The following is a 20,980-nucleotide window of genomic DNA, read 5'->3' on the forward strand; positions in this document are numbered from 1 at the left end:
TACTAACACATGCACCTAAATCACACATGTAGTCAACAAATTGAACACCCCCTATAGTACAAGTAACCATACAAGGACCGGGATCACCATATTTCTCCGATATAGCACCCATAAGAGCAGAAATTGAGCTACCCAATATCTTTTCTTTATTGATGCATAAATCTTTTAGAAACTTATCATATTTAGGCACTTAGCGAATAGTTACCTCAACCTTCTTAAAGATGTCCACCATCTTGGGATCTAGTTCCAGTTGCTTCTTAGTCCTCCTAGCAAGGTATGGAAAAGGAATGGGAATGGCTTCTTGATAAACCCATATTTTATGATATATTTTATGCTTAGTTTGAGTGATTTATTCAATCTTTCACCCACTTATTCATATTAATTGCATGGTTTTACTTTCCCTTCCTTATTATGTGATGTATGTGAAAAACATGTTTTCTATGCTTTAGAATTAATTATTTTAATTACCTTTATTTCCATTTGATGCCATGATTAGTGTGTTGAGTAGTTTCAGATCTTCTAAGGCAGGAATGACTTAAAGGATGGAAAAGGAAACATACAAAAATGGAAGGAAAGCGTAAAACGGAGTTTTGGAGAAACTGGCATCCACGCGACCGCATGGACGACGCGGCCGCAAGCCAAGTGCAAAAATGCAGTGACGCGGCCGCATGACTGGCGCGACCGCGCACCTAAAGAAGAACACCTATGACGCGGCCGCATGACTGACGCGACCGCGCGATAAGGAAAACTCCAATCGACGCGACCGCATGACCCACGCAGACGCGTGACAGAGGCCACACACCAGAAATTGCAGAAAACGCTCATAGCGAATTCTGAAGCCCTTTTTGGCCCAAATCCAAGTCCAGAAGGCATAGACCAGAGGTTATGAAGTGGGGGAATGCATCCAATCGGGCAGAGCTGGTATTTTTAGTTACAATTCATGATTTAGGTTTAGTTTGGAGAGAGGTTCTCTCCTCTCTCTCTCTCTTAGGATAGGGATTTAAGGCCTCTCTTAGTTTTAGGAGTGACTCTCGATCCCAGGTTCAATGTTTCTTTTTATTTACTTTCTCTTTTATTTGTCTATGAACTTTTCCATGTTACATTTGATATTTCTATTTAATATAATTTGAGGTATTTTCAGATTTATGATTGCTTTATTCTATTTAAGATGTCTTCAATTTAATTTAGAATTTTCTCTTTTGGCTTGAGTTAAATAATTGGTAACTCTTGAATTATCAAATAAAGCAGTGGTTGAAATTGGCAGATCGCTCTAAAGCTAGTCTTCCCACAGGGATTGACTAGGACTTGAGGATCAAATTAATTACTTCACTTGACTTTCCTTTGCTTTAGTAAAGGTTAACTAAGTGGGATTAAAATCCAATTCTCATCACAATTGATAAGGATAGGACTTCCAGTTCTAATACCTTGCAAAAAGTTTTATTAGTTATTAATTTATCAATTCTATAATCTATTTCTCTTGCTTGAAACCTTTTTCAACCCCAAACACTGTTTTTTTTTCCGTAACTAATAATAAGAACATACCTCCCTGCAATTCCTTGAGAAGACGACCCGAGGTTTAAATACTCGATTATCAATTTTAAAGGGGTTTGTTACTTGTGACAACCAAAACGTTTGCACGAAGGGATTTCTGTTGGTTTAGAATCTATATCTACAACGCGACTATTTTTAGAAAATTCTTTACCAGCAAAAATCCTAACGTCAAAATGGCGCCGTTGCCGGGGAATTGCAAACGTGTGCCTTGTTATTGGTTATTGTAAATTTTTTTCGAAAAAAAAGCAAAAAAATATTTTTCTTTTACTTGTTTATTTGTTTCTCCTTTTTCGCCTTTATTTTCTTCTACTACTATGAACTCTCACCCCTTTGGCTATGAGTCTGGTTACAACTATGTTGCAGGAAGAGGAGATTATAATGAGAACAGGCATCAAGGTTGGAACAATCAAAGATGGGAGGAGCCACAAAGATTTAATCAATCCTCATGGCAACAACCACCTCCAATGGACTATCAACAACCGTTCTGTGATGCATATCAAGGCAATGGCTATGGTGAGCATTCTTCTGATTATCAACAACCACCACCATACGCCTATGAGCCACCTCAACATAGCGTTGGACCACCATACTCACGAGCCCCTTACTACCAAACACCCTTATACGATCCTAACCCGTACCCACCATACCAACCACCTTATGAGCCAAATGAACCATACACAGAACCACCACCTCAATATACACCATCTCCTATTCATTATCAAGATAAACCACCTTCCTATCATGAACCCTTTCTCCCAACAAATGAACCCTCCTATCCACCCCAAACCTCCATGGAGAAAGCATTTACCGATCTAAACTCTACTATACAAGCTCTCACCGCCCGAATCGGACCACCAAATACCTTCAACAATCAACCCTCAAGCTCTAGTGCACTTCCTTTTCAACCACATAATGATCCACCCATCCCATCACCACCATCCATGGAAGAGCACCCACATCCATCAATCCAAGAACAAGATTATCCCAATTATGCTATTGATATGGAACAAAAGAGAGAGGATCGTCTTCGTGAATCCACAGTTCATAAAGAGCTAGAGGAGGCACTAAAGGTGAAGGTAGAAGAGACCTTTGAAGGTGAAGGAGTAATTGAAGGGAGTTGTTATGGAAAGGTAATCATCAAGGAGGAACAAGAGTCAAGGGATCATTTCCCGAAAATAGTAGATGAATTTCATGCAACCCTTAAAAGATCTCTTGATTTGTGTATTGGTGCATTAAATTTTTTGTTGATTGTTAGATGAAGAGCAAGCCATAGAAAGCAAGATTAGTAGAGAATTGAGAGAATTGACCCTAGACACTTGAGAGTTAGAGTGATATACACTACCAGTAAGGGTTTAGCGCTCAATTCTATGTTCCCTGCTTTCATAAGCTATCTTCTTCTTGCAAGTTATTCATATTGTATTCTGTGATTTGAATTAGTGAAATCCAGTTCATATTTGTTCTTGAAAGATTTATTTACTCTTTCACCAAGTAGGTAGAATCATCTCTGCATCTAGTTGCATTCACATTCATAGGTTGCATTGCATTGCATTCCACCACTTTAACCTTACTTTTTACCTTGGATATAGCATGAGGACATGCTATTGTTTAAGTGTGGGGAGGTTGATAAACCCATATTTTATGATATATTTTGTGCTTAGTTTGAGTGATTTATTCAATCCTTCACCCACTTATTCGTATTAATTCCATGGTTTTACTTTCCCTTCCTTATTATGTGATGTATGTGAAAAACATGTTTTCTATGCTTTAGAATTAATTATTTTAATTACCTTTATTTTCATTCGATGCCATGATTAGTGTGTTGAGTAGTTTCAGATCTTCTAAGGCAGGAATGACTTAAAGGATGGAAAAGGAAACATACAAAAATAGAATGAAAGCGTAAAACGGAGTTTTGGAGAAACTGGCATCCACGCGACCGCATGGACGACGCGGCCGCATGCCAAGCGCGAAGAAGCAGTGACGCAGCCGCATGACTGGCGCGACTGCGCACCTAAAGAAGAACACCTATGACGCGGCCGCATGACTGACGCGACCGCGCGATAAGGAAAACACCAATCGACGCGACCGCGTGACCCACGCATACGCGTGATAGAGGCCACGCACCAGAAATTGCAGAAAATGCTCATAGCAAATTCTGAAGCCCTTTTTGGCCCAAATCCAAGTCCAGAAGGCATAGACCAGAGGTTATGAAGTGGGGGAATGCATCCATTCGGGCAGAGCTGGCATTTTTAGTTACAATTCATGATTTAGGTTTAGTTTGGAGAGAGGTTCTCTCCTCTCTCTCTCTTAGGATAGGGATTTAGGACTTCTCTTAGTTTTATGAGTGACTCTCGATCCCAGGTTCAATGTTTCTTTTTATTTACTTTCTCTTTTATTTGTCTATGAACTTTTCCATGTTACATTGATATTTCTATTTAATATAATTTGAGGTATTTTCAGATTTATGATTGCTTTATTCTATTTATGATGTCTTCAATTTAATTTAGAGTTTTCCCTTTTGGCTTGAGTTAAATAATTGGTAACTCTTGAATTATCAAATAAAGCAGTGGTTGAAATTGGCATATCGCTCTAAAGCTAGTCTTTCCACAGGGATTGACTAGGACTTGAGGATCAAATTAATTACTTCACTTGACTTTCCTTTGCTTTAGTAAAGGTTAACTAAGTGAGATTAAAATCCAATTCTCATCACAATTGATAAGGATAGGACTTCCAGTTCTAATACCTTGCCAAAAGTTTTATTAGTTATTAATTTATCAATTCTGTAATCTATTTCTCTTGCTTGAAACCTTTTTCAACCCCAAACACTGTTTTTTTTCCGTAACCAATAATAAGAACATACCTCCCTGCAATTCCTTGAGAAGACAACCCGAGGTTTAAATACTTGGTTATCAATTTTAAATGGGTTTGTTACTTGTGACAACCAAAACGTTTGCACGAAGGGATTTCTGTTGGTTTAGAATCTATATCTACAACGCGACTATTTTTAGAAAATTCTTTACCAGCAAAAATCCTAACGTCAAAATGGCGCCGTTGCCGGGGAATTAGAAATGTGTGCCTTGTTATTGGTTATTGTAAATATTTTTCAAGAAAAAAAACAAAAAAATATTTTTCTTTTACTTGTTTATTTGTTTCTCCATTTTCCCCTTTATTTTCTTCTACTACTATGAACTCTCACCCCTTTGGCTATGAGTCTGGTTACAACTATGTTGTAGGAAGAGGAGATTATAATGAGAATAGGTATCAAGGTTTGAACAATCAAAGATGGAAGGAGCCACAAGGATTTAATTAACCCTCATGGCAACAACCACCTCCAATGGACTATCAACAACCGTTCTGTGATGCATATCAAGGCAATGGCTATGGTGAGCATTCTTCTGATTATTAACAACCACCAGCATATGCCTATGAGCCCCCTCAACATAGCTTTGGACCACCATACTCACGAGCCCCTTACTACCAAACACCCTCATACGATCCTAACCCGTACCCACCATACCAACCACCTTATGAGCCAAATGAACCATACACAGAACCACCACCTCAATATACATCATCTCCTATTCATTATCAAGAAGAACCACCTTCCTACCATGAACCCTTTCTCCCAAAAAATGAACCCTCCTATCCACCCCAAACCTCCATGGATAAAGCATTTACCGATCTAAACTCTACTATACAAGAGCTTGAAGATTGATTGTTGGAGGTAGAGGGTGGTTTCATTCGGGATATAAGAGCTTGTAGAGTGGAGGTAAGACCGGTGAGGCTAGAGGTAAGTGAATTCTGAAGCTCTTTTTGTCCTTGAAGGATGGAACAAAGTGTTTCATCTTAGTTAGAGGAAGAAGGGGGTTAAGTAATTTGAGGGCCTTGTGGTTGGTTGAGTTGAGGTGATTGGGCTTGTCTTTGGTGAGGTGCGCGGTATGGAGGATTTTGTTGATACCGGTTCTGTTGATAGCTGTTATTATTCCACCTTTGATTTTCACCATTGTCTCTGCCTCCTTGGTTGTAGTTATCTCTCCATCTTTGGTTGGGATTGTCTCTCCAACCTTGGTTGGGGTTGTCTTGACAACCTTGATTGTAATTACCACCTTGATTATAATTACTGCCTTGTTAATAGTTCCCTTGATTCAGACGGTTGTAATAGGCATTGGTGGCCACCAAGGTGTTGTGGACACTCATCAGTGTAGTGAGAGTAGCAAGCACAAATTATACAGACTCTCTGAGGGACTAACTATTGACATTGCTGCTGTTAGGGAGTCAGAGGTTGTTATTGATTCAGCTGGAGCTGCTTTAGTGTATTGGTCATCTCTCCCAGAGTCTTGGTGAGAGCAGTGGTCTCACTACTAGAAGAAACTTCTGCAATAGCCTTGGGATGATTAGTCTTTTGCCTTGCATTTCAGGTAGACTCAGCTAGATCGGTGATCAGTTGCCACGCTTCTGTCGCAGTCTTGTACTTCGTCAGAGAGCTATTACTTGCAGCATCTAATAGGGTCTTCTCTTGAGGCTTCATGCCTTGGCAAAAATAGCTAATCAACACCAACTGGTCAATCTTGTGGTGGGGACATGAGTTTAGGAGATTCCTAAAGCGTTCCCAATACTCGTAGAGGGTCTCCGATTCACCTTGAATGACACAGGAACTCTCCTTCCTCAATCTATTTGTAACCTCTATTGGAAAGAACTTGTCCAGGAATTCCCTTCTGAGCGAATCCCAATTAGTAACAACAACTTCTGGTTAGTGTAGAACCACTCCTTAGCCTTTCTTTCCAGAGAAAATGGGAAGCTATATAGCCAGACGGCAGTTTCATCATCACTATGTCGCCTAGTAGTTAAGCAAGTTGTCTGAAAATCTCTGAGGTGCTTAATAGGCTCTTGAGCAGGTAAGCCATGAAACTTAGGTAGTAGATTGATCAATGCGGTCTTCAGTTCAAAATCCACAGTCAAATTCGGATAATGCGCTTGATATGGTTGCAGTGTAAAATACGAAGCTCCCGTTTCCTTGAGAGTAATCCGTCTAGGCTCTGCCATAATATCTGCACTTAAATCATCATAAGAGGTGTCAATAGAATTAACAGGAGAAGATCTAGTTTCTTCCTCAAATGACGCTTCAGATTCAACCTCAGATAAGACTAGTGAATTGGTAGAAATCCCTTCACCACCCTCAGAGGCTAACCGACACCGAGCTCGCCTAATACGTGAAATATTCTTTTCAATTTTTGGATCAAATATGGCTAAGCTCGGATCCGGTAACGAACGCGTCATTCAATGAAAGAAACATATAGCTCATGGTAATAAAATATACTAAGAAAAATAAATAATAATTACTACTAATAAACAAAAAACGCACAAAAGAAAAATAAAATAAAAAATGCAATTATGTAAATATAAAAATATTTACCCTAACCAATAATTTAGCACACTTTTGCAACTCCTCGGGAACGGCGCCAAAAATTGATGGATGGAAAAATGCCGGTTAAGAATTTCTAATAAAAACAGCGTTGTCCGTACAGTCTTAACTGACAAAATTCCCACTATCAATTTAAAAGTGTGTCACAATTAAAATTAAATAACTGGGAGTAGAATTCCCAGGTCGTTTCCGAAAGAGTTGACACAGGGTACAATTTATTGGTCAGGAATTTTCTGAGAAATTTTAGAATTGGGAACAGAAAAATAAATGGCTATCAACTAAAGCAAGAAATAATGAATGAGATGTTATATATTTGCAATAAAAGGTCTTGGCTCTGAGAAGATTAATTGGAGTTTCAATCCTTGTTGATTTTCCCAAGTATAATAGCAAAAGGTTATTGCTACCACTTGGCTTTACTGGATTGACGCCTAACTTGGCAGAGAGCTGCACCTGACTTGAGTGCCAAAATGGGGCCCAGAAATCGCCCCCAGCGTTTTCTGCATTTTCTGAACGTGGCGCATGTCACGCGCACGTGTCAGTCACGTGTACGCATCGATGGTCTTCTTCGCGTGTCACGTGTACGCGTCAGGTACACGCACGCGTCAGGTACGCGCACGCGTCGCTCTTCGCTGATAATCTCTTTTAATTCTTGTGCTCCTTCCATTTATGCAAGCTTCTTCTCCATCAAATCCAGCCAAATGCTACCTAAAATAAACAAAATTGCACGAGACTCAAAGTAGCATCCATAGTGGCTAAAAGATAATTAATTATTGATTAAACTCAACAATTTAAATGCAAATTCACTAGGAAAATATAAGAAAGATGCTCATGCATCACAACACCAAACTTGAATTGTTGATTGTCCTCAAGCAACCAAAATAAGTACATGATTAAGATGTGAATTTGCATGAGAAGTAAAATTTCGATTAAGCTCCTGTCTCTTCTTATAGTGGGGTTTACAACTACAATCCTGAATAGTTTTGGCGTCTCACTTTCCTTTGAATCAGAAGAATGTCAGTGTCATTCGGAATTAGAATCCGGATCATATTATGAATTCTCTGATCTTTATACTCCAGTTTAATCCTTGAACACAGCATAATTTTCTTTAATTTATTTTTCTTTGGTGCTTTGCACCTTGAGCCTAGCCGTGACTTTAAATGTTTTGTCTCAAGGGTTACTTGACACAGAAACACCACAAGCACTTAACTGGGGAACTTCCTTTAAGTTCTAATTTTTCTTTCAGTTACTCCCAGATAGTGGTTCTCAAAGCCTTTGGCATAATCTGTTAAACGCACTTGGTCTTGACTCTAAGTATTCTGTTTCAAGGATTATTTGACAAAAAAATTCTACAAGCATATGACTAGAAAAATAACTCTTTGAGCTTTTAATCATGTCTAACCTCCCTAGTCATTAATGCTCAGAGCCTTAGACCTTGCTTTTATATATATATATATATATATATATATATATATATATATATATATATATATATATATATGTTTTTTGCTATTTTTTTTGCTTCAAGGATTAAATTTTTGTTTATTTCAGAGGAGTCATAATAATTCTCTAAATTCCTGTTCCTTATACATCAACATCCTTTGATTCAAATTCAAATATGCACTGTTCATGTTATGTATTCAAAATCACAAATAATACCACCACATTTAAGTAAATAAGACTACTCTTAAAATTAAACTCAATTTCTCAAGCAATACATCACTTCTTTTCTTTTCTTTTTTTATTCAAAAATAGTGAGCAATACATGAGGCAAAAATTTTTTTTAACTAAAAGTACTAAAGATCATGCAAGCAATCAAAGCAACAGAAAACAGAAAACAACAAAAACGGAAGAGAAATAGACTGAAAGAAACTCAATCACCTCAGTTATGCTGGTGGTCATCTCATTCCTTCATGAAGAACATTCATCTCCCTTTGGTGCTAAACAGAAAAGCCATAAGCGAAGCATCAACACCAAACTTAAAGGTTTGCTTGTCCTCAAGCAAAGAAGAACTGAAAACAGAGAGGGACATAAAAGCAATTAGTATGATAAAAGAAGAATAAAAGGGGATAATGACCGGAATTCACAACCCACATATAATGAATCCGTTCTTTGGCAAGCGCACCAAACTGTCGTCAAGTAATAACCCACAATGGAGTGGGATTTTATCCATAGAGATTAATTGGATTAAGCAAGCAATAATTGATTAATTATCCTAGTTAGACGATTCAATTTTGAGTGATAAGCAAAAGAAAAGTAAATGACATGAAAGTAAAGGAAAGCAATAAAGTGCTAGAAAGTAAATGGCAAGGAAAGTAAAGTACAAGAAAGTAAAGTGCAGAAAATGTAAATAACCACAAAGTAAATAAAAGAAAGAAAGAAAAAATAAACATTGGGATAAAGAGATATTGCATTCTCCGGATTAATTGATTTCATCTCATCTTCAATCCTGCAACTCATTGACCTCTTGACAATCATGATTGATTGAGCCCCAATTCCTTGGTGACTCAATCTCTCAAATCTTGATCAATAGCCAATTCCTTGGTCTAATTGCTCATGCGAAGAGATGAAGCTTAATCCCTGACTATACCACACATCCTCACAGGTCCAAGTAGAGGGAGGATTATATGTCACCATATCCAAACACCAAAACCCAGATCCTACTCAAGTATGACAAAGGATTTCATGCATGGTTTTATGATTCTTCTTCCAAGGTTCCCATAAAACCAAAATACATTCAATCTCCTTTCCAAGATAATTGAATGCTAGAAGGAAGAACAAAATCCCTTCTAGTAAATCAAAGAGAGATATAGAGAAGAAGATGAATAAAAACAATCAATCCATTGAAAAAAATAGAACTCTCTTTCCCAATGGAAAGAGTTAGTAATTCATAACTAAAATATTTACAAGTAAGAAAATGGAAAAGGAGAAGAGAATGGTGGGAAGGAGGGTCCGAAGACTCACTCCTCTAAATGTGTCCAGCCTAATAGATTGCTCCCTAATTCTATGAAACTAAGGCCTTTATATAGGCCCTCCTAAATTACAAACTTAAATGAAATTAAAAGCAAATTACAATGAAATGAAAATAAACTATTCTAGATGCTTCTTGTAGCCTTGATTGGTTGACAATTGTGGCTTGAATGAGAGTTTAGAGTGGGCTTGGTTGAAGGTTGGGGGCTGCAGGAAGAAGTTGGCGTGTGGTTCCAAGTGCCACTCCCACTTGATTTTGCCCTTTGGAGTATGACCCACTTTGCAACGTTGAAAGTATGGAGTAGGTTGGGCCTCAAAATGAATGTCTACTATAATGTATTATATATGGTTGGACAGCTCTGGATGTCAGCTTTCCAACGCTTTTGAAATCAACTCGATTGGACCTCTGTAGCTCAAGTTATGCTCATTTGAAGATGACTAGGTCAGTCTGTCAGGTAGCCCGGCGTGCCACGCCCACTTCTGGCGTGCCACGCCCAAAACTGGTGTGCCACGCCTTCAATGATGCATCAAAATCTCCTCTCTGGCCATTTGAACTGGCGTTCCATGCCCAAGACTCCAAGTGGCACGCTCATTGTATGAAAGGGGTTGGCGTGCCACGCCTTCGATATCAAGTGGCACGCCCAGGTTTTGCAACGCTAAAATAATGGCCATTTTTACCTTTAGTTTTAACGTCCACCCTAGAGTGTTATATATTGTTGGAAAGCTCTTGATATCAGCCTTCCAACATCACCAAGATCACCTCATTTGGATCTCCACAACTCAAGCTATGTTCCGTTGAAGGTGAAGTGGTCAGGCTGGTAACTCTGCAGTGACGTGTTTTTCTTCTTTTGATTTCGGGGTCAATATCTTCCTCAATTCCAGTGTCCATTATAAAGTGTTAGGTTGGAAAGCTCTGGATGTCTACTTTTTAATGGCACTAGAATAATTTCATTTGGAGTTGTTTAGCTCAAGATATCTTCATTTGAATGAGAGGAGGTTAGGCTGGCATATGCCTTGGCGTGCCACGCCAATGCTTTGGCGTGCCACGCCCATAGTGGGGCTCAAAATAACTCCTCTAGAACTTAAGCCTAGCGTGCCACGCCCATAGCACCAAGTGGCATGCCCTCTTTGAGACTTGGCTTCACAAACCTGGCGTGCCACGCCCATAGCTCCAAGTGGCACGCCCATTGATGAGAATTGGCTTCAAGAGCGTAGCGTGCCACGCCCAAAGTTCCCAGTGGCACGCCCATTGTAGAGATGTTGATTCAAAAGCTTGGCGTGCCATGCCCAGAGCTTCAAGTGGCACGCCCAGTGGTATGCAAAATCGTGATCTCACACTTTTCTCACAACTCCGCGCAGCTAACCAGCAAGTGCACTGGGTCATCTAAGTAATACCTTACGTGAGTAAGGGTCGATCCCACGGAGATTGTCGGCTTGAAGCAAGCTATGGTCATCTTGTAAGTCTCAGTCAGGTAGATTCAAATGGTTATAGGATTTTGATATTTAAAAGACAGATAAAACATAAAATAAGATAGGGATACTTATGCAATTCATTGGTTGGAATTTAAGATTAGCGTATGGAGATGCTTTGTTGCTCTTGAACTTCTGCTTTCCTATTGCCTTCATCCAATCATTCATACTCCTTTCCATGGCAAGCTTTATGTTGGGGAATCACTGTTGTCAATGGCTGCCGTCTGTCCTCTCAGTGAAAATGGTCCGGCTACGGGTTACATAGGGCTAATCATCTGTCGGTTCTCACTTGTGTTGGAATAAGATCCAATGATCCTTTTGCGCACTGTCACTGCACCCAACAGTCATGAGTTTGAAGCTCATCACAGTCATCCCATCCCAGATCCTACTCGAAATATCACAGACATGGTTTAGACTTTTCGGATCTCAAGAATGCTGCCAACTGGTTTTAGCTTATACCACGAAGACTCTGATCTCACGGAATGGAAGGCTCTGTTGTCAGGAGAGGAAATCATGCGTCGTGGACCAGGAGGCCAAGAGATATACATTCAAGCTTGTTTTCAGGCAGAAGTGGTTGTCAGGCACACATTCATAAGTGAGAATGGTGATGAGTGTCACTTGATCATCACATTCATCATGTTGAAGTGCGAATGAATATCATAAAACAAGAATAAGCTTGAATTGAATAGAAAATAGTAGTAATTGCATTAATTCATGAGGAACAGCAGAGCTCCACACATTAATTCATGTAGAAACTCCACTGTTGAAAATACATAAGTGATGAAGGTCCAAGGATGGCTGAATGGCCAGCCCCCTAAACGTGATCAAGAGATCAACAGTGATACAAAGATAGTCTCAAAAATTATCTAAAGATCTTCCTATGAAAATACAATAGTAAAAGGTCCTATTTATAATGAACTAGTAACCTAGGGTTTACAGAAATAAGTAAATGATGCAGAAATCTACTTCCGGGGCCCACTTGGTGTGTGCTTGGGCTGAGCATTGAAGCTTTCACGTGCATAGGCTTTTCTTGGAGTTAAACTCCAGCTCTGGTGCCAGTTTGGGCATTTAACTCCAGCTTTTATGCCAGTTCTGGCATTTAAAATGAAGGTTTGCATGATCAAAACTCGAAAAAAGTATAGACCATTATATATTGCTGGAAAGCCCAAGATGTCTACTTTCCAACGCAATTGAGAGCGTACCAATTGGGCTTCTGTAGCTCCAGGAAATTCATTTTGAGTGCACCGAGGTCAGAATCCAACAGCATCTGTAGTCCTTTTTCAGCCTCTGAATCAGATTTTTGCTCAGGTCCCTCAATTTCAGACAGAAAATATCTGAAATCACAGAAAAACACACAAACTCATAGTAAAGTCCAGAAATGTGATTTTTGCATAAAACTTAATAATTATATACTAAAAACTATGTAAAAATAATGTCAAAAAGCGTATAAATTATCCACTCATCACAACACCAAACTTAAATTGTTGCTTGTCCCAAAGAAACTAAAAATAAAATAAGATAAAAAGAAGAGAATATACTATAAATCCCAAAATATCAATGAAGGTTAGTTCCAATTAGATGAACGGGGCTAGTAGCTTTTTGCTTCTGAATAGTTTCGGCATCTCACATTATCCTGTGAAGTTCAGAATGATTGGCATCTATAGGAACTCAGAATTTAGATAATGTTATTGATTCTCCTAGTTCAGTATGTTGATTCTTGAACACAGCTACTTTATGAGTCTTGGCCGTGACCCTAAGCACTTTGTTTCCCAGTATTACCATCGGATACATAAATGTCACAGACCCATAACTGGGTGAACCTTTTCAGATTGTGACTCAGCTTTGCTAAAGTCCCCAGTTAGAGGTTTCCAGAGTTCTTAAGCACACTCTTTCTGCTTTGGATCACGACTTTAACCACTCAGTCTCAAGCTTTTCACTTGGACCTTCATGACACAAGCACATGGTTAGGGACAGCTTGATTTAGCCGCTTGATGCCAGGGCATCTTGGCCAGTTTCACTGACCTTTTCTTCACTGTTTTAGGGTAGTTTTATGCATTTTCTTAGACAATAAGCAAGTTTTGTATAAAAATACACTTACACCTTGATTCAAGCAAACATTGTGAACTTTACATGGTTTCATGAGAATTATGCAGGAATTTAATGATAAAATGGATAATGCATGATCTCATGCCTTGAAACAGAGCTTTGATGCCTTTTATTTGCTTGATTTCAGGACAAAGGAAGCAAGGAAGAGCCACGTTAGTAGCCACGTTAATCTAATTAACGTGACCACTAACATGGAATGGGAATAAGCTTGTAGCGTTAATGGAAAAAGTGATAGCCAATAATGTCTTCGAAGCCATCATAGCCCATGTTAGTTGCCACGTTAATTACATTAACGTGGTAGCTAACGTAGAGGAGAAGGAGAGCTCCAACGTTAGTGGTAAAAGTGAATACCACTAACGTTCCAAAAGTCACATTTAGCCTGTTAAGTGTCACGTTAATCCAATTAACGTGAACTCTAACTTGGGAGAGAAAGCAATCGCCAACGTTAGTGACACTCACCTTTGTCACTAACATTGGACTAAGCCAATAGTGCCCACGTTAATGGTCACGTTAACACCACTAACGTTAAGAGTAATGTGGAGCTAAGCATGATAGGCCAACGTTAGTGACACTCACCTTTGTCACTAATGTTGGAGATGGCAATCACCACCACGTTAGTGGTCACATTAATGCAATTAACATGAGGCACTAATGTGGGAAGGAGAGGCGTTTGGAGCGTTAGTGACAAAGGTAAGTGGCACTAACGCTCTCAAAGCTTAGGCATGCTCACGTTAAGGGACACGTTAGTTACACTAACGTGGATCACTAACGTGGGGGAAAAGAGGCAAAGAGCAACGTTATTGGAAAAGGTGAATGCCAATAACGTTTGCGAAGGACCAATAGGCAACGTTATTGAAAAAGGTGAATGCCAATAACGTTTGCGAAGGACCAAGAGGTAACGTTAGTGCCACTAATGTTGAAGTTAACGTGGATCATTTTGGCTTGGAACGTTAGTGAAAAAGGTGATCGTCACTAACGTTCTCGAACCCACATTTTCACTTAACGTTAACACCCCTAACGTCCTAACTAACGTCCACCCATGCCTAACTCACTTTTTCTGCAAGCAAAGTTGAGCCCACTGAAGATTTTAACTGCTTCAACTCAAGATCAAAGGCCCATATCCAAGACTTGAAGAACTGACTAGAAGATCAAGAAGAGTAGCATATATAGGAGTAGTTTTGAACTAGAGAGGAGCTTGGCAATTTGGAGAACTACACCTTGTATATTTACTTTTCTGCACTTTTTAGTTACGGTAGAATGTATTCTTTTTTATCATCTTCCATTTCCAGAGCTATGAACAACTAAACCCCCTTTCATTGGGTTAGGGAGCTATGTTGTAATTTGATGGATCAATTATAGTTTTCATTCTTCTTCCTTTTTCATTTCTCTTGATTTAATAGAAAGCTTTCGATCTTAATTCAATTGGTTAGTTGTCTTGGAAAAGAAACTCTCCATAATTGGATCTCCTCTGAGCCTTGGAAAAGGGATGAGGAGATGATGCTAGAAATGTTTTCTCGGGTTGGACCAAATTGGGGTTTGGACGGATATACTAACATGTAATCCTCCCAACACTTTGATTTGGAAATACATGTGGTATAATCAGTGCCCATACTTCATCTCTTCCCATGATCAAATAAATCAAGAAATTGGGAAATTGTTCAAGCTTAGAGAGATTGGGTTGCCAAGGAATTGGGATCCAATCACCTAAGATTGCCAAGAAGATCAATGAATGCATTGATTGAGGAAGAGATGATAATGAACTTGATCAGGAGAATAGAACATCTCCTAAGCCCAATAAGTCCCCCATTTCTGATCTTATCCATTCTCTTTACTTTCTGCCATTTATCTTTATGCTCATCTCCCCAAATCCCCATTTAAGATTCTGTAATTTACTTTTTGTAATTTACTTTCCTGCTATTTAATTTTCTCAATTCTCAACTCAATTTCTGTTTAGCTCAACTAGCACATTTTTCCAACTAAAGTTGCTTGACCAACAATCCCTGTGGGATTCGACCTCACTCTATTGTGAGTTTTTACTTGACGACAATTCGGTATACTTGCCGAAGGGAAATTTGTTGAGAGACAAGTTTTCGTGCATCAAGTTTATGGCGCCGTTGCCGGGGATTGATTTTGTATCGACAATGATTAAATTGGAAGATCACTAGATTGAGCATTTTTCTTTTGCTTATTTATTTTACCTAGTCATTTACTTTCAGTTTCAGTTACTTTGTTTTCTTTCTCTTTGTTGTTATTTACAATTTTGTTCACTAACCCACTAACTGTTTGATAATTTGCACCATGATGAGCGGATAATTTGTACGCTTTTTGGCATTGTTTTTAGTATGTTTTTGGTATCTTTTAGTTAGTTTTTAGTATATTTTTTATTAGTTTTTAATTAAAATTCACTTTTCTGGACTTTACTATGAGTTTGTGTGTTTTTCTGTGATTTCAGGTATTTTCTGACTGAAATTGAGGGTCCTGAGCAAAAATCTGATCCAGAGACTGAAAAGGACTGCAGATGCTGTTGGATTCTGACCTCCCTGCACTCGAAGTGGATTTTCTGGAGCTACAGAATCCCAATTGGCGCGCTCTCAACGGCATTGGAAAGTAGACATCCTGGGCTTTCCAGCAATATATAATAGTCCATACTTTGCCCAAGATTTGATGGCCCAAACCGGCGCTCAAAGTCACCTACAGAAATTCCAGCGTTAAACGCCGGAACTGGCATAAAATTTGGAGTTAAACGCCCAAACTGGCATGAAAGCTGGCGTTTAACTCCAGAAAAGGTCTCTACACGAAATTCCTTCATTGCTCAGCCCAAGCACACACCAAGTGGGCCCGGAAGTGGATTTTTCTGTCATTTACTCATTTCTGTAGACCTTAGGACACTAGTTTACTACTTATAGGATCTTTTGACATTGTATCCGTACCTTATGACCCCATAACATTTTGTACACGTTTCTTTCCACAGTATGAGCCTCTAAACCCCATGGTTGGGGGTGAGGAGCTCTGCTGTGTCTTGATGAATTAATGCAATTACTACTGTTTCTTATTCAATCATGCTTGCTTCGATTCTAAGATAACACTTGTTCTTAATCCGGATGAATGTGATGATCCGTGACAATCATCATCATTCTCAACTATGAACATGTGCCTGACAACCACCTCTGTTCTATCTTAGATTGAGTAGTTATCTCTTGGGTTCTTTAATTGGAATCTTCGTGGTATAGGCAGGACCTGATGGCAGCATTCAAGAGAATCCGGAAGGTCTAAACCTTGTCTGTGGTATTCTGAGTAGGATTCAATGATTGAATGACTGTGACGTGCTTCAAACCTGTAACCTACTGGGCGTTAGTGACAGACGCAAAAGAGGGATTCTATTCCGGTAGGGGAGGGAACCAAACCGGTGATTGGCAGTACTGTAACAGAGTGCGTGCATTAGCTTTCACTGCGAGGATGGGAGGTAGCCATTGACAACGGTGAAACCCTACATGAGCTTGCCATGGAAGGAGACTTGCGTGTTTGATGAAGAAGACAGTAGGAAAGCAGAGATTCAGAAGATGGAGCATCTCCAAAACCCCAACCTATTCTCCATTACTGCAAAACAAGTAACCATTTCATGTTCTTTTACTTTTTACAATCAATCCTGATAATTTCTGATCTCCTGACTAAGATTTACAAGATAACCATAGCTTGCTTCAAGCCGACAATCTCCGTGGGATCGACCCTTGCTCACACAAGGTATTACTTGGACGACCCAGTGCACTTGCTGGTTAGTTGTGCGGGATTGCAAAAGTGTTATTGCAATTTCGTGCACCAAGTTTTTGGCGCCGTTGCCGGGGATTGTTCGAGTTTGGACAACTGACGGCTTATCTTGTTGCTTAGATTAGGACTGTTTTATTTTTTTGTTGGTTTAGAGTCTTTTAGTTGAGTCTAGTTTCATATTCTAAGTTTGGTGTCAACTGCATGCTTTTTGTTTTTCTTGTTTTAACTTTCGAATTTTTCTTGTCCCTAGTCCCGTTTTGATTCATAAAAGTTCTAAGTTTGGTGTCCTCTTTGTGTTTTTCCTTTAAAATTTTCGAAAAAAAATTAGTGTTTGATTTTCTAAAATTTTAAGTTTGGTGTCTTTTTGTGTTTTTCTCTTTCCTCTTTTTAAGAATCAAATCTTTTTCATAAAAATTTTTCAATCATATCTTCTTAATTGCTGTTTTCAAAATCTTTTTTTTCACTAATTGATTCAGTTCTCAATTTGCTTTGATCTTATTTTATTTTTTTTTATTTTCTAATTTTATTTTTATTTTCCTCTTTTTTTATTTTATTGCATTTTATTTTTTCGGTTATTTCAAAAAAAAAAAAAATAAAAATAAACAAAATTTATCTCTTTGCAATTATTCTTATTTCCCTTTTGTCCATTATGGACTTAAGTGGAATTAATCAGTCCAAGAGGACTCTGGGGTCTTATGCTAACCCCATTACAGCTGCATATGGGAGTAGCATCTGTATACCTCCCATCAAAGCAAGCAGCTTTGAGCTAAACCCTCAACTCATTATCATAGTGTAGCAAAATTGCCAGTATTCCGGTCTTCCACAGGAAGAGCCTACTGAGTTTCTGGCACAGTTCTTACAAATTGCTGACACAGTACATGATAAAGAGGTAGATCAGGATGTCTACAGACTATTACTGTTTCCATTTGCTGTAAAAGATCAAGCTAAAAGGTGGTTAAATAACCAACCTACAGCAAGCATAAAGACATGGAAACAGTTATCAGACAAATTCCTGAATCATTTTTACCCTCCAAAAAGGATGACACAGCTAAGGCTGGACATCCAAGGCTTTAAACAAGAGGATAATGAATCCCTTTATAATGCCTGGGAGAGGTATAGAGGTATGCTAAGAAAATGTCCCTCTGAAATGTTTTCAGAGTGGGTACAGTTAGACATTTTCTACTATGGGCTTACAGAGAAAGCTCAGATGTCTTTAGACCACTCAGCTGGTGGATCTATACACATGAGGAAGACAATTGAAGAAGCTCAAGAGCTTATAGACACTGTTGCTAGAAACCAATATCTGTACTCTAGCAATGAGTTCTCTCCAGAAGAGGAAGTCATGACAGTAGTCACTGATCCTAACCCTCAAGAACAGATGAATGAGCTTAATCAACAATTACTCCTGATGACAGAACAGTTAGCAGAATTTAAAGAGATGCTCCATGAAACTAAAGTTGCTAATAAGAGCATAGAACTACAGTTGAATCAAGCAAAATAGCAAATATCTAAACAGATAACAGAGGAGTGTCAAGCAGTTCAATTGAGGAGTGGGAAGACCTTGAATAACACTGCTCAAAAGAGCAAAAAGCCAAACAAGGAACAATTGACAGAGGACAACCAACCCACTGTTCAAAATCCCTCTGAGGACAGTAAGAGCCCAGAGAGGAATATTGGCGTTCAAACGCCAGAAAGGGAAGGAAAGCTGGCGTTAAACGCCCATTCCTTGCCCAGTTCTGGCGTTCAAACGCCAGAAAAGGGGGAAAAGTTGGCGTTAAACGCCCATTTTCCACCCATTCCTGGCGTCCAAACGCCAAGGGAAAATCAGACACCTGAGAGTGCTGACAGTAATCCCTCTAACAAGGCTTCTTCAACCACTTCTGTAAGGAATGAACCTGCAGCATCTAAGGTTGAAGAATATCAAGCCAAGATGCCTTATCCTCAGAAACTCCGCAAGGCGGAACAGGATAAGCAATTTGCCCGCTTTGCAGATTATTTAAGGACTCTTGAAATAAAGATTCCTTTTGCAGAGGCACTTGAGCAAATACCTTCTTATGCTAAGTTCATGAAGGAAATCTTAAGTCATAAGAAGGATTGGAGAGAAACTGAAAAAGTGTTTCTCACTGAAGAATGCAGTGTAGTCATTCTAAAAAGCTTACCAGAAAAGCTTCAAGATCCTGGAAGCTTTCTGATACCATGCACATTAGAAGGCACTTGCACCAAGATAGCTTTATGTGATCTTGGAGCAAGCATCAATCTAATACCTGCATCCACTATCAGAAAGCTTGGGTTGATTGGAGAAGTCAAACCAACCATGATATGCCTCCAACTTGCTGATGGCTCCATTAAACACCCATCAGGCATAATAGAGGACATGATTGTAAAGGTTGGGCCATTTGCCTTTCCAACTGACTTTGTGGTGCTGGAAATGGAGGAGCACAAGAGTGCAACTCTCATTCTAGGAAGACCCTTCCTAGCAACTGGACGAACTCTCATTGATGTACAAAAAGGGGAAGTAACCCTGAGAGTCAATGAGGATGAGTTCAAGTTGAATGCTGTAAAAGCTATGCAGCATCCAGACACACCAGAGGACTGTATGGACGCTGACATTATTGACTCTCTGGTAGAAGAGATCAATATGGCTGAAAGCCTAGAATCAGAGCTTGAGGACATCTTCAAAGATGCTCAAACTGATCAGGAAGAGCCAGAGGAGGCAAAGGAATTTTCGAAAATTCCTCAGGAGGAGGATAAGCCTCCTAAGCCTGAACTCAAACCACTACCATCATCCCTGAAATATGTATTTCTGGGAGAGGGTGACACTTTTCCAGTGATTATAAGCTCAGCTTTAAATCCACAGGAAGAGGAAGCACTGATTAAAGTGCTAAGGACACACAAGACAGCTCTTGGGTGGTCCATCAGTGATCTCAAGGGCATTAGCCCAGCTAGATGCATGCACAAGATCCTATTGGAGGATAATGCCAAACCAGTGGTTCAACCACAGAGGAGACTAAATCCTGCCATGAAGGAGGTGGTGCAGAAAGAGGTCACTAAATTACTAGAGGCTGGGATTATTTATCCTATTTCTGATAGCCCCTGGGTGAGCCCTGTCCAAGTTGTTCCCAAAAAGGGAGGCATGACAGTGGTTCATAATGAAAAAAATGAACTGGTTCCTACAAGAACAGTCACAGGGTGGCGCATGTGTATTGACTACAGAAGGCTCAATACAGCCACCAGAAAGGATCATTTTCCTTTACCATTCATAGACCAAATGCTAGAAAGACTAGCTGGTCATGACTACTACTGCTTTTTGGATGGCTACTCAGGCTACAACCAAATTGCAGTAGATCCTCAGGACCAAGAGAAAACAGCATTCACCTGCCCTTCTGGCGTGTTTGCCTACAGAAGGATGCCTTTTGGTCTGTGCAATGCACCTGCAACCTTTCAAAGGTGCATGCTCTCTATCTTCTCAGATATGGTAGAGAAATTTCTGGAAGTCTTCATGGATGACTTTTCAGTATATGGAGACTCATTTAGCTCCTGTCTTAACCACCTATCACTTGTCCTGAAAAGATGCCAAGAGACTAACCTGGTTTTAAACTGGGAAAAATGTCACTTTATGGTGACTGAAGGAATTGTCCTTGGGCACAAAATTTCAAGCAGGGGGATAGAGGTGGATAAGGCAAAGGTAGAGGTAATTGAAAA

The sequence above is a fragment of the Arachis stenosperma genome, chromosome 1 (assembly GCF_014773155.1).
Source record: "Arachis stenosperma cultivar V10309 chromosome 1, arast.V10309.gnm1.PFL2, whole genome shotgun sequence".
NCBI lineage: Eukaryota > Viridiplantae > Streptophyta > Magnoliopsida > Fabales > Fabaceae > Arachis > Arachis stenosperma.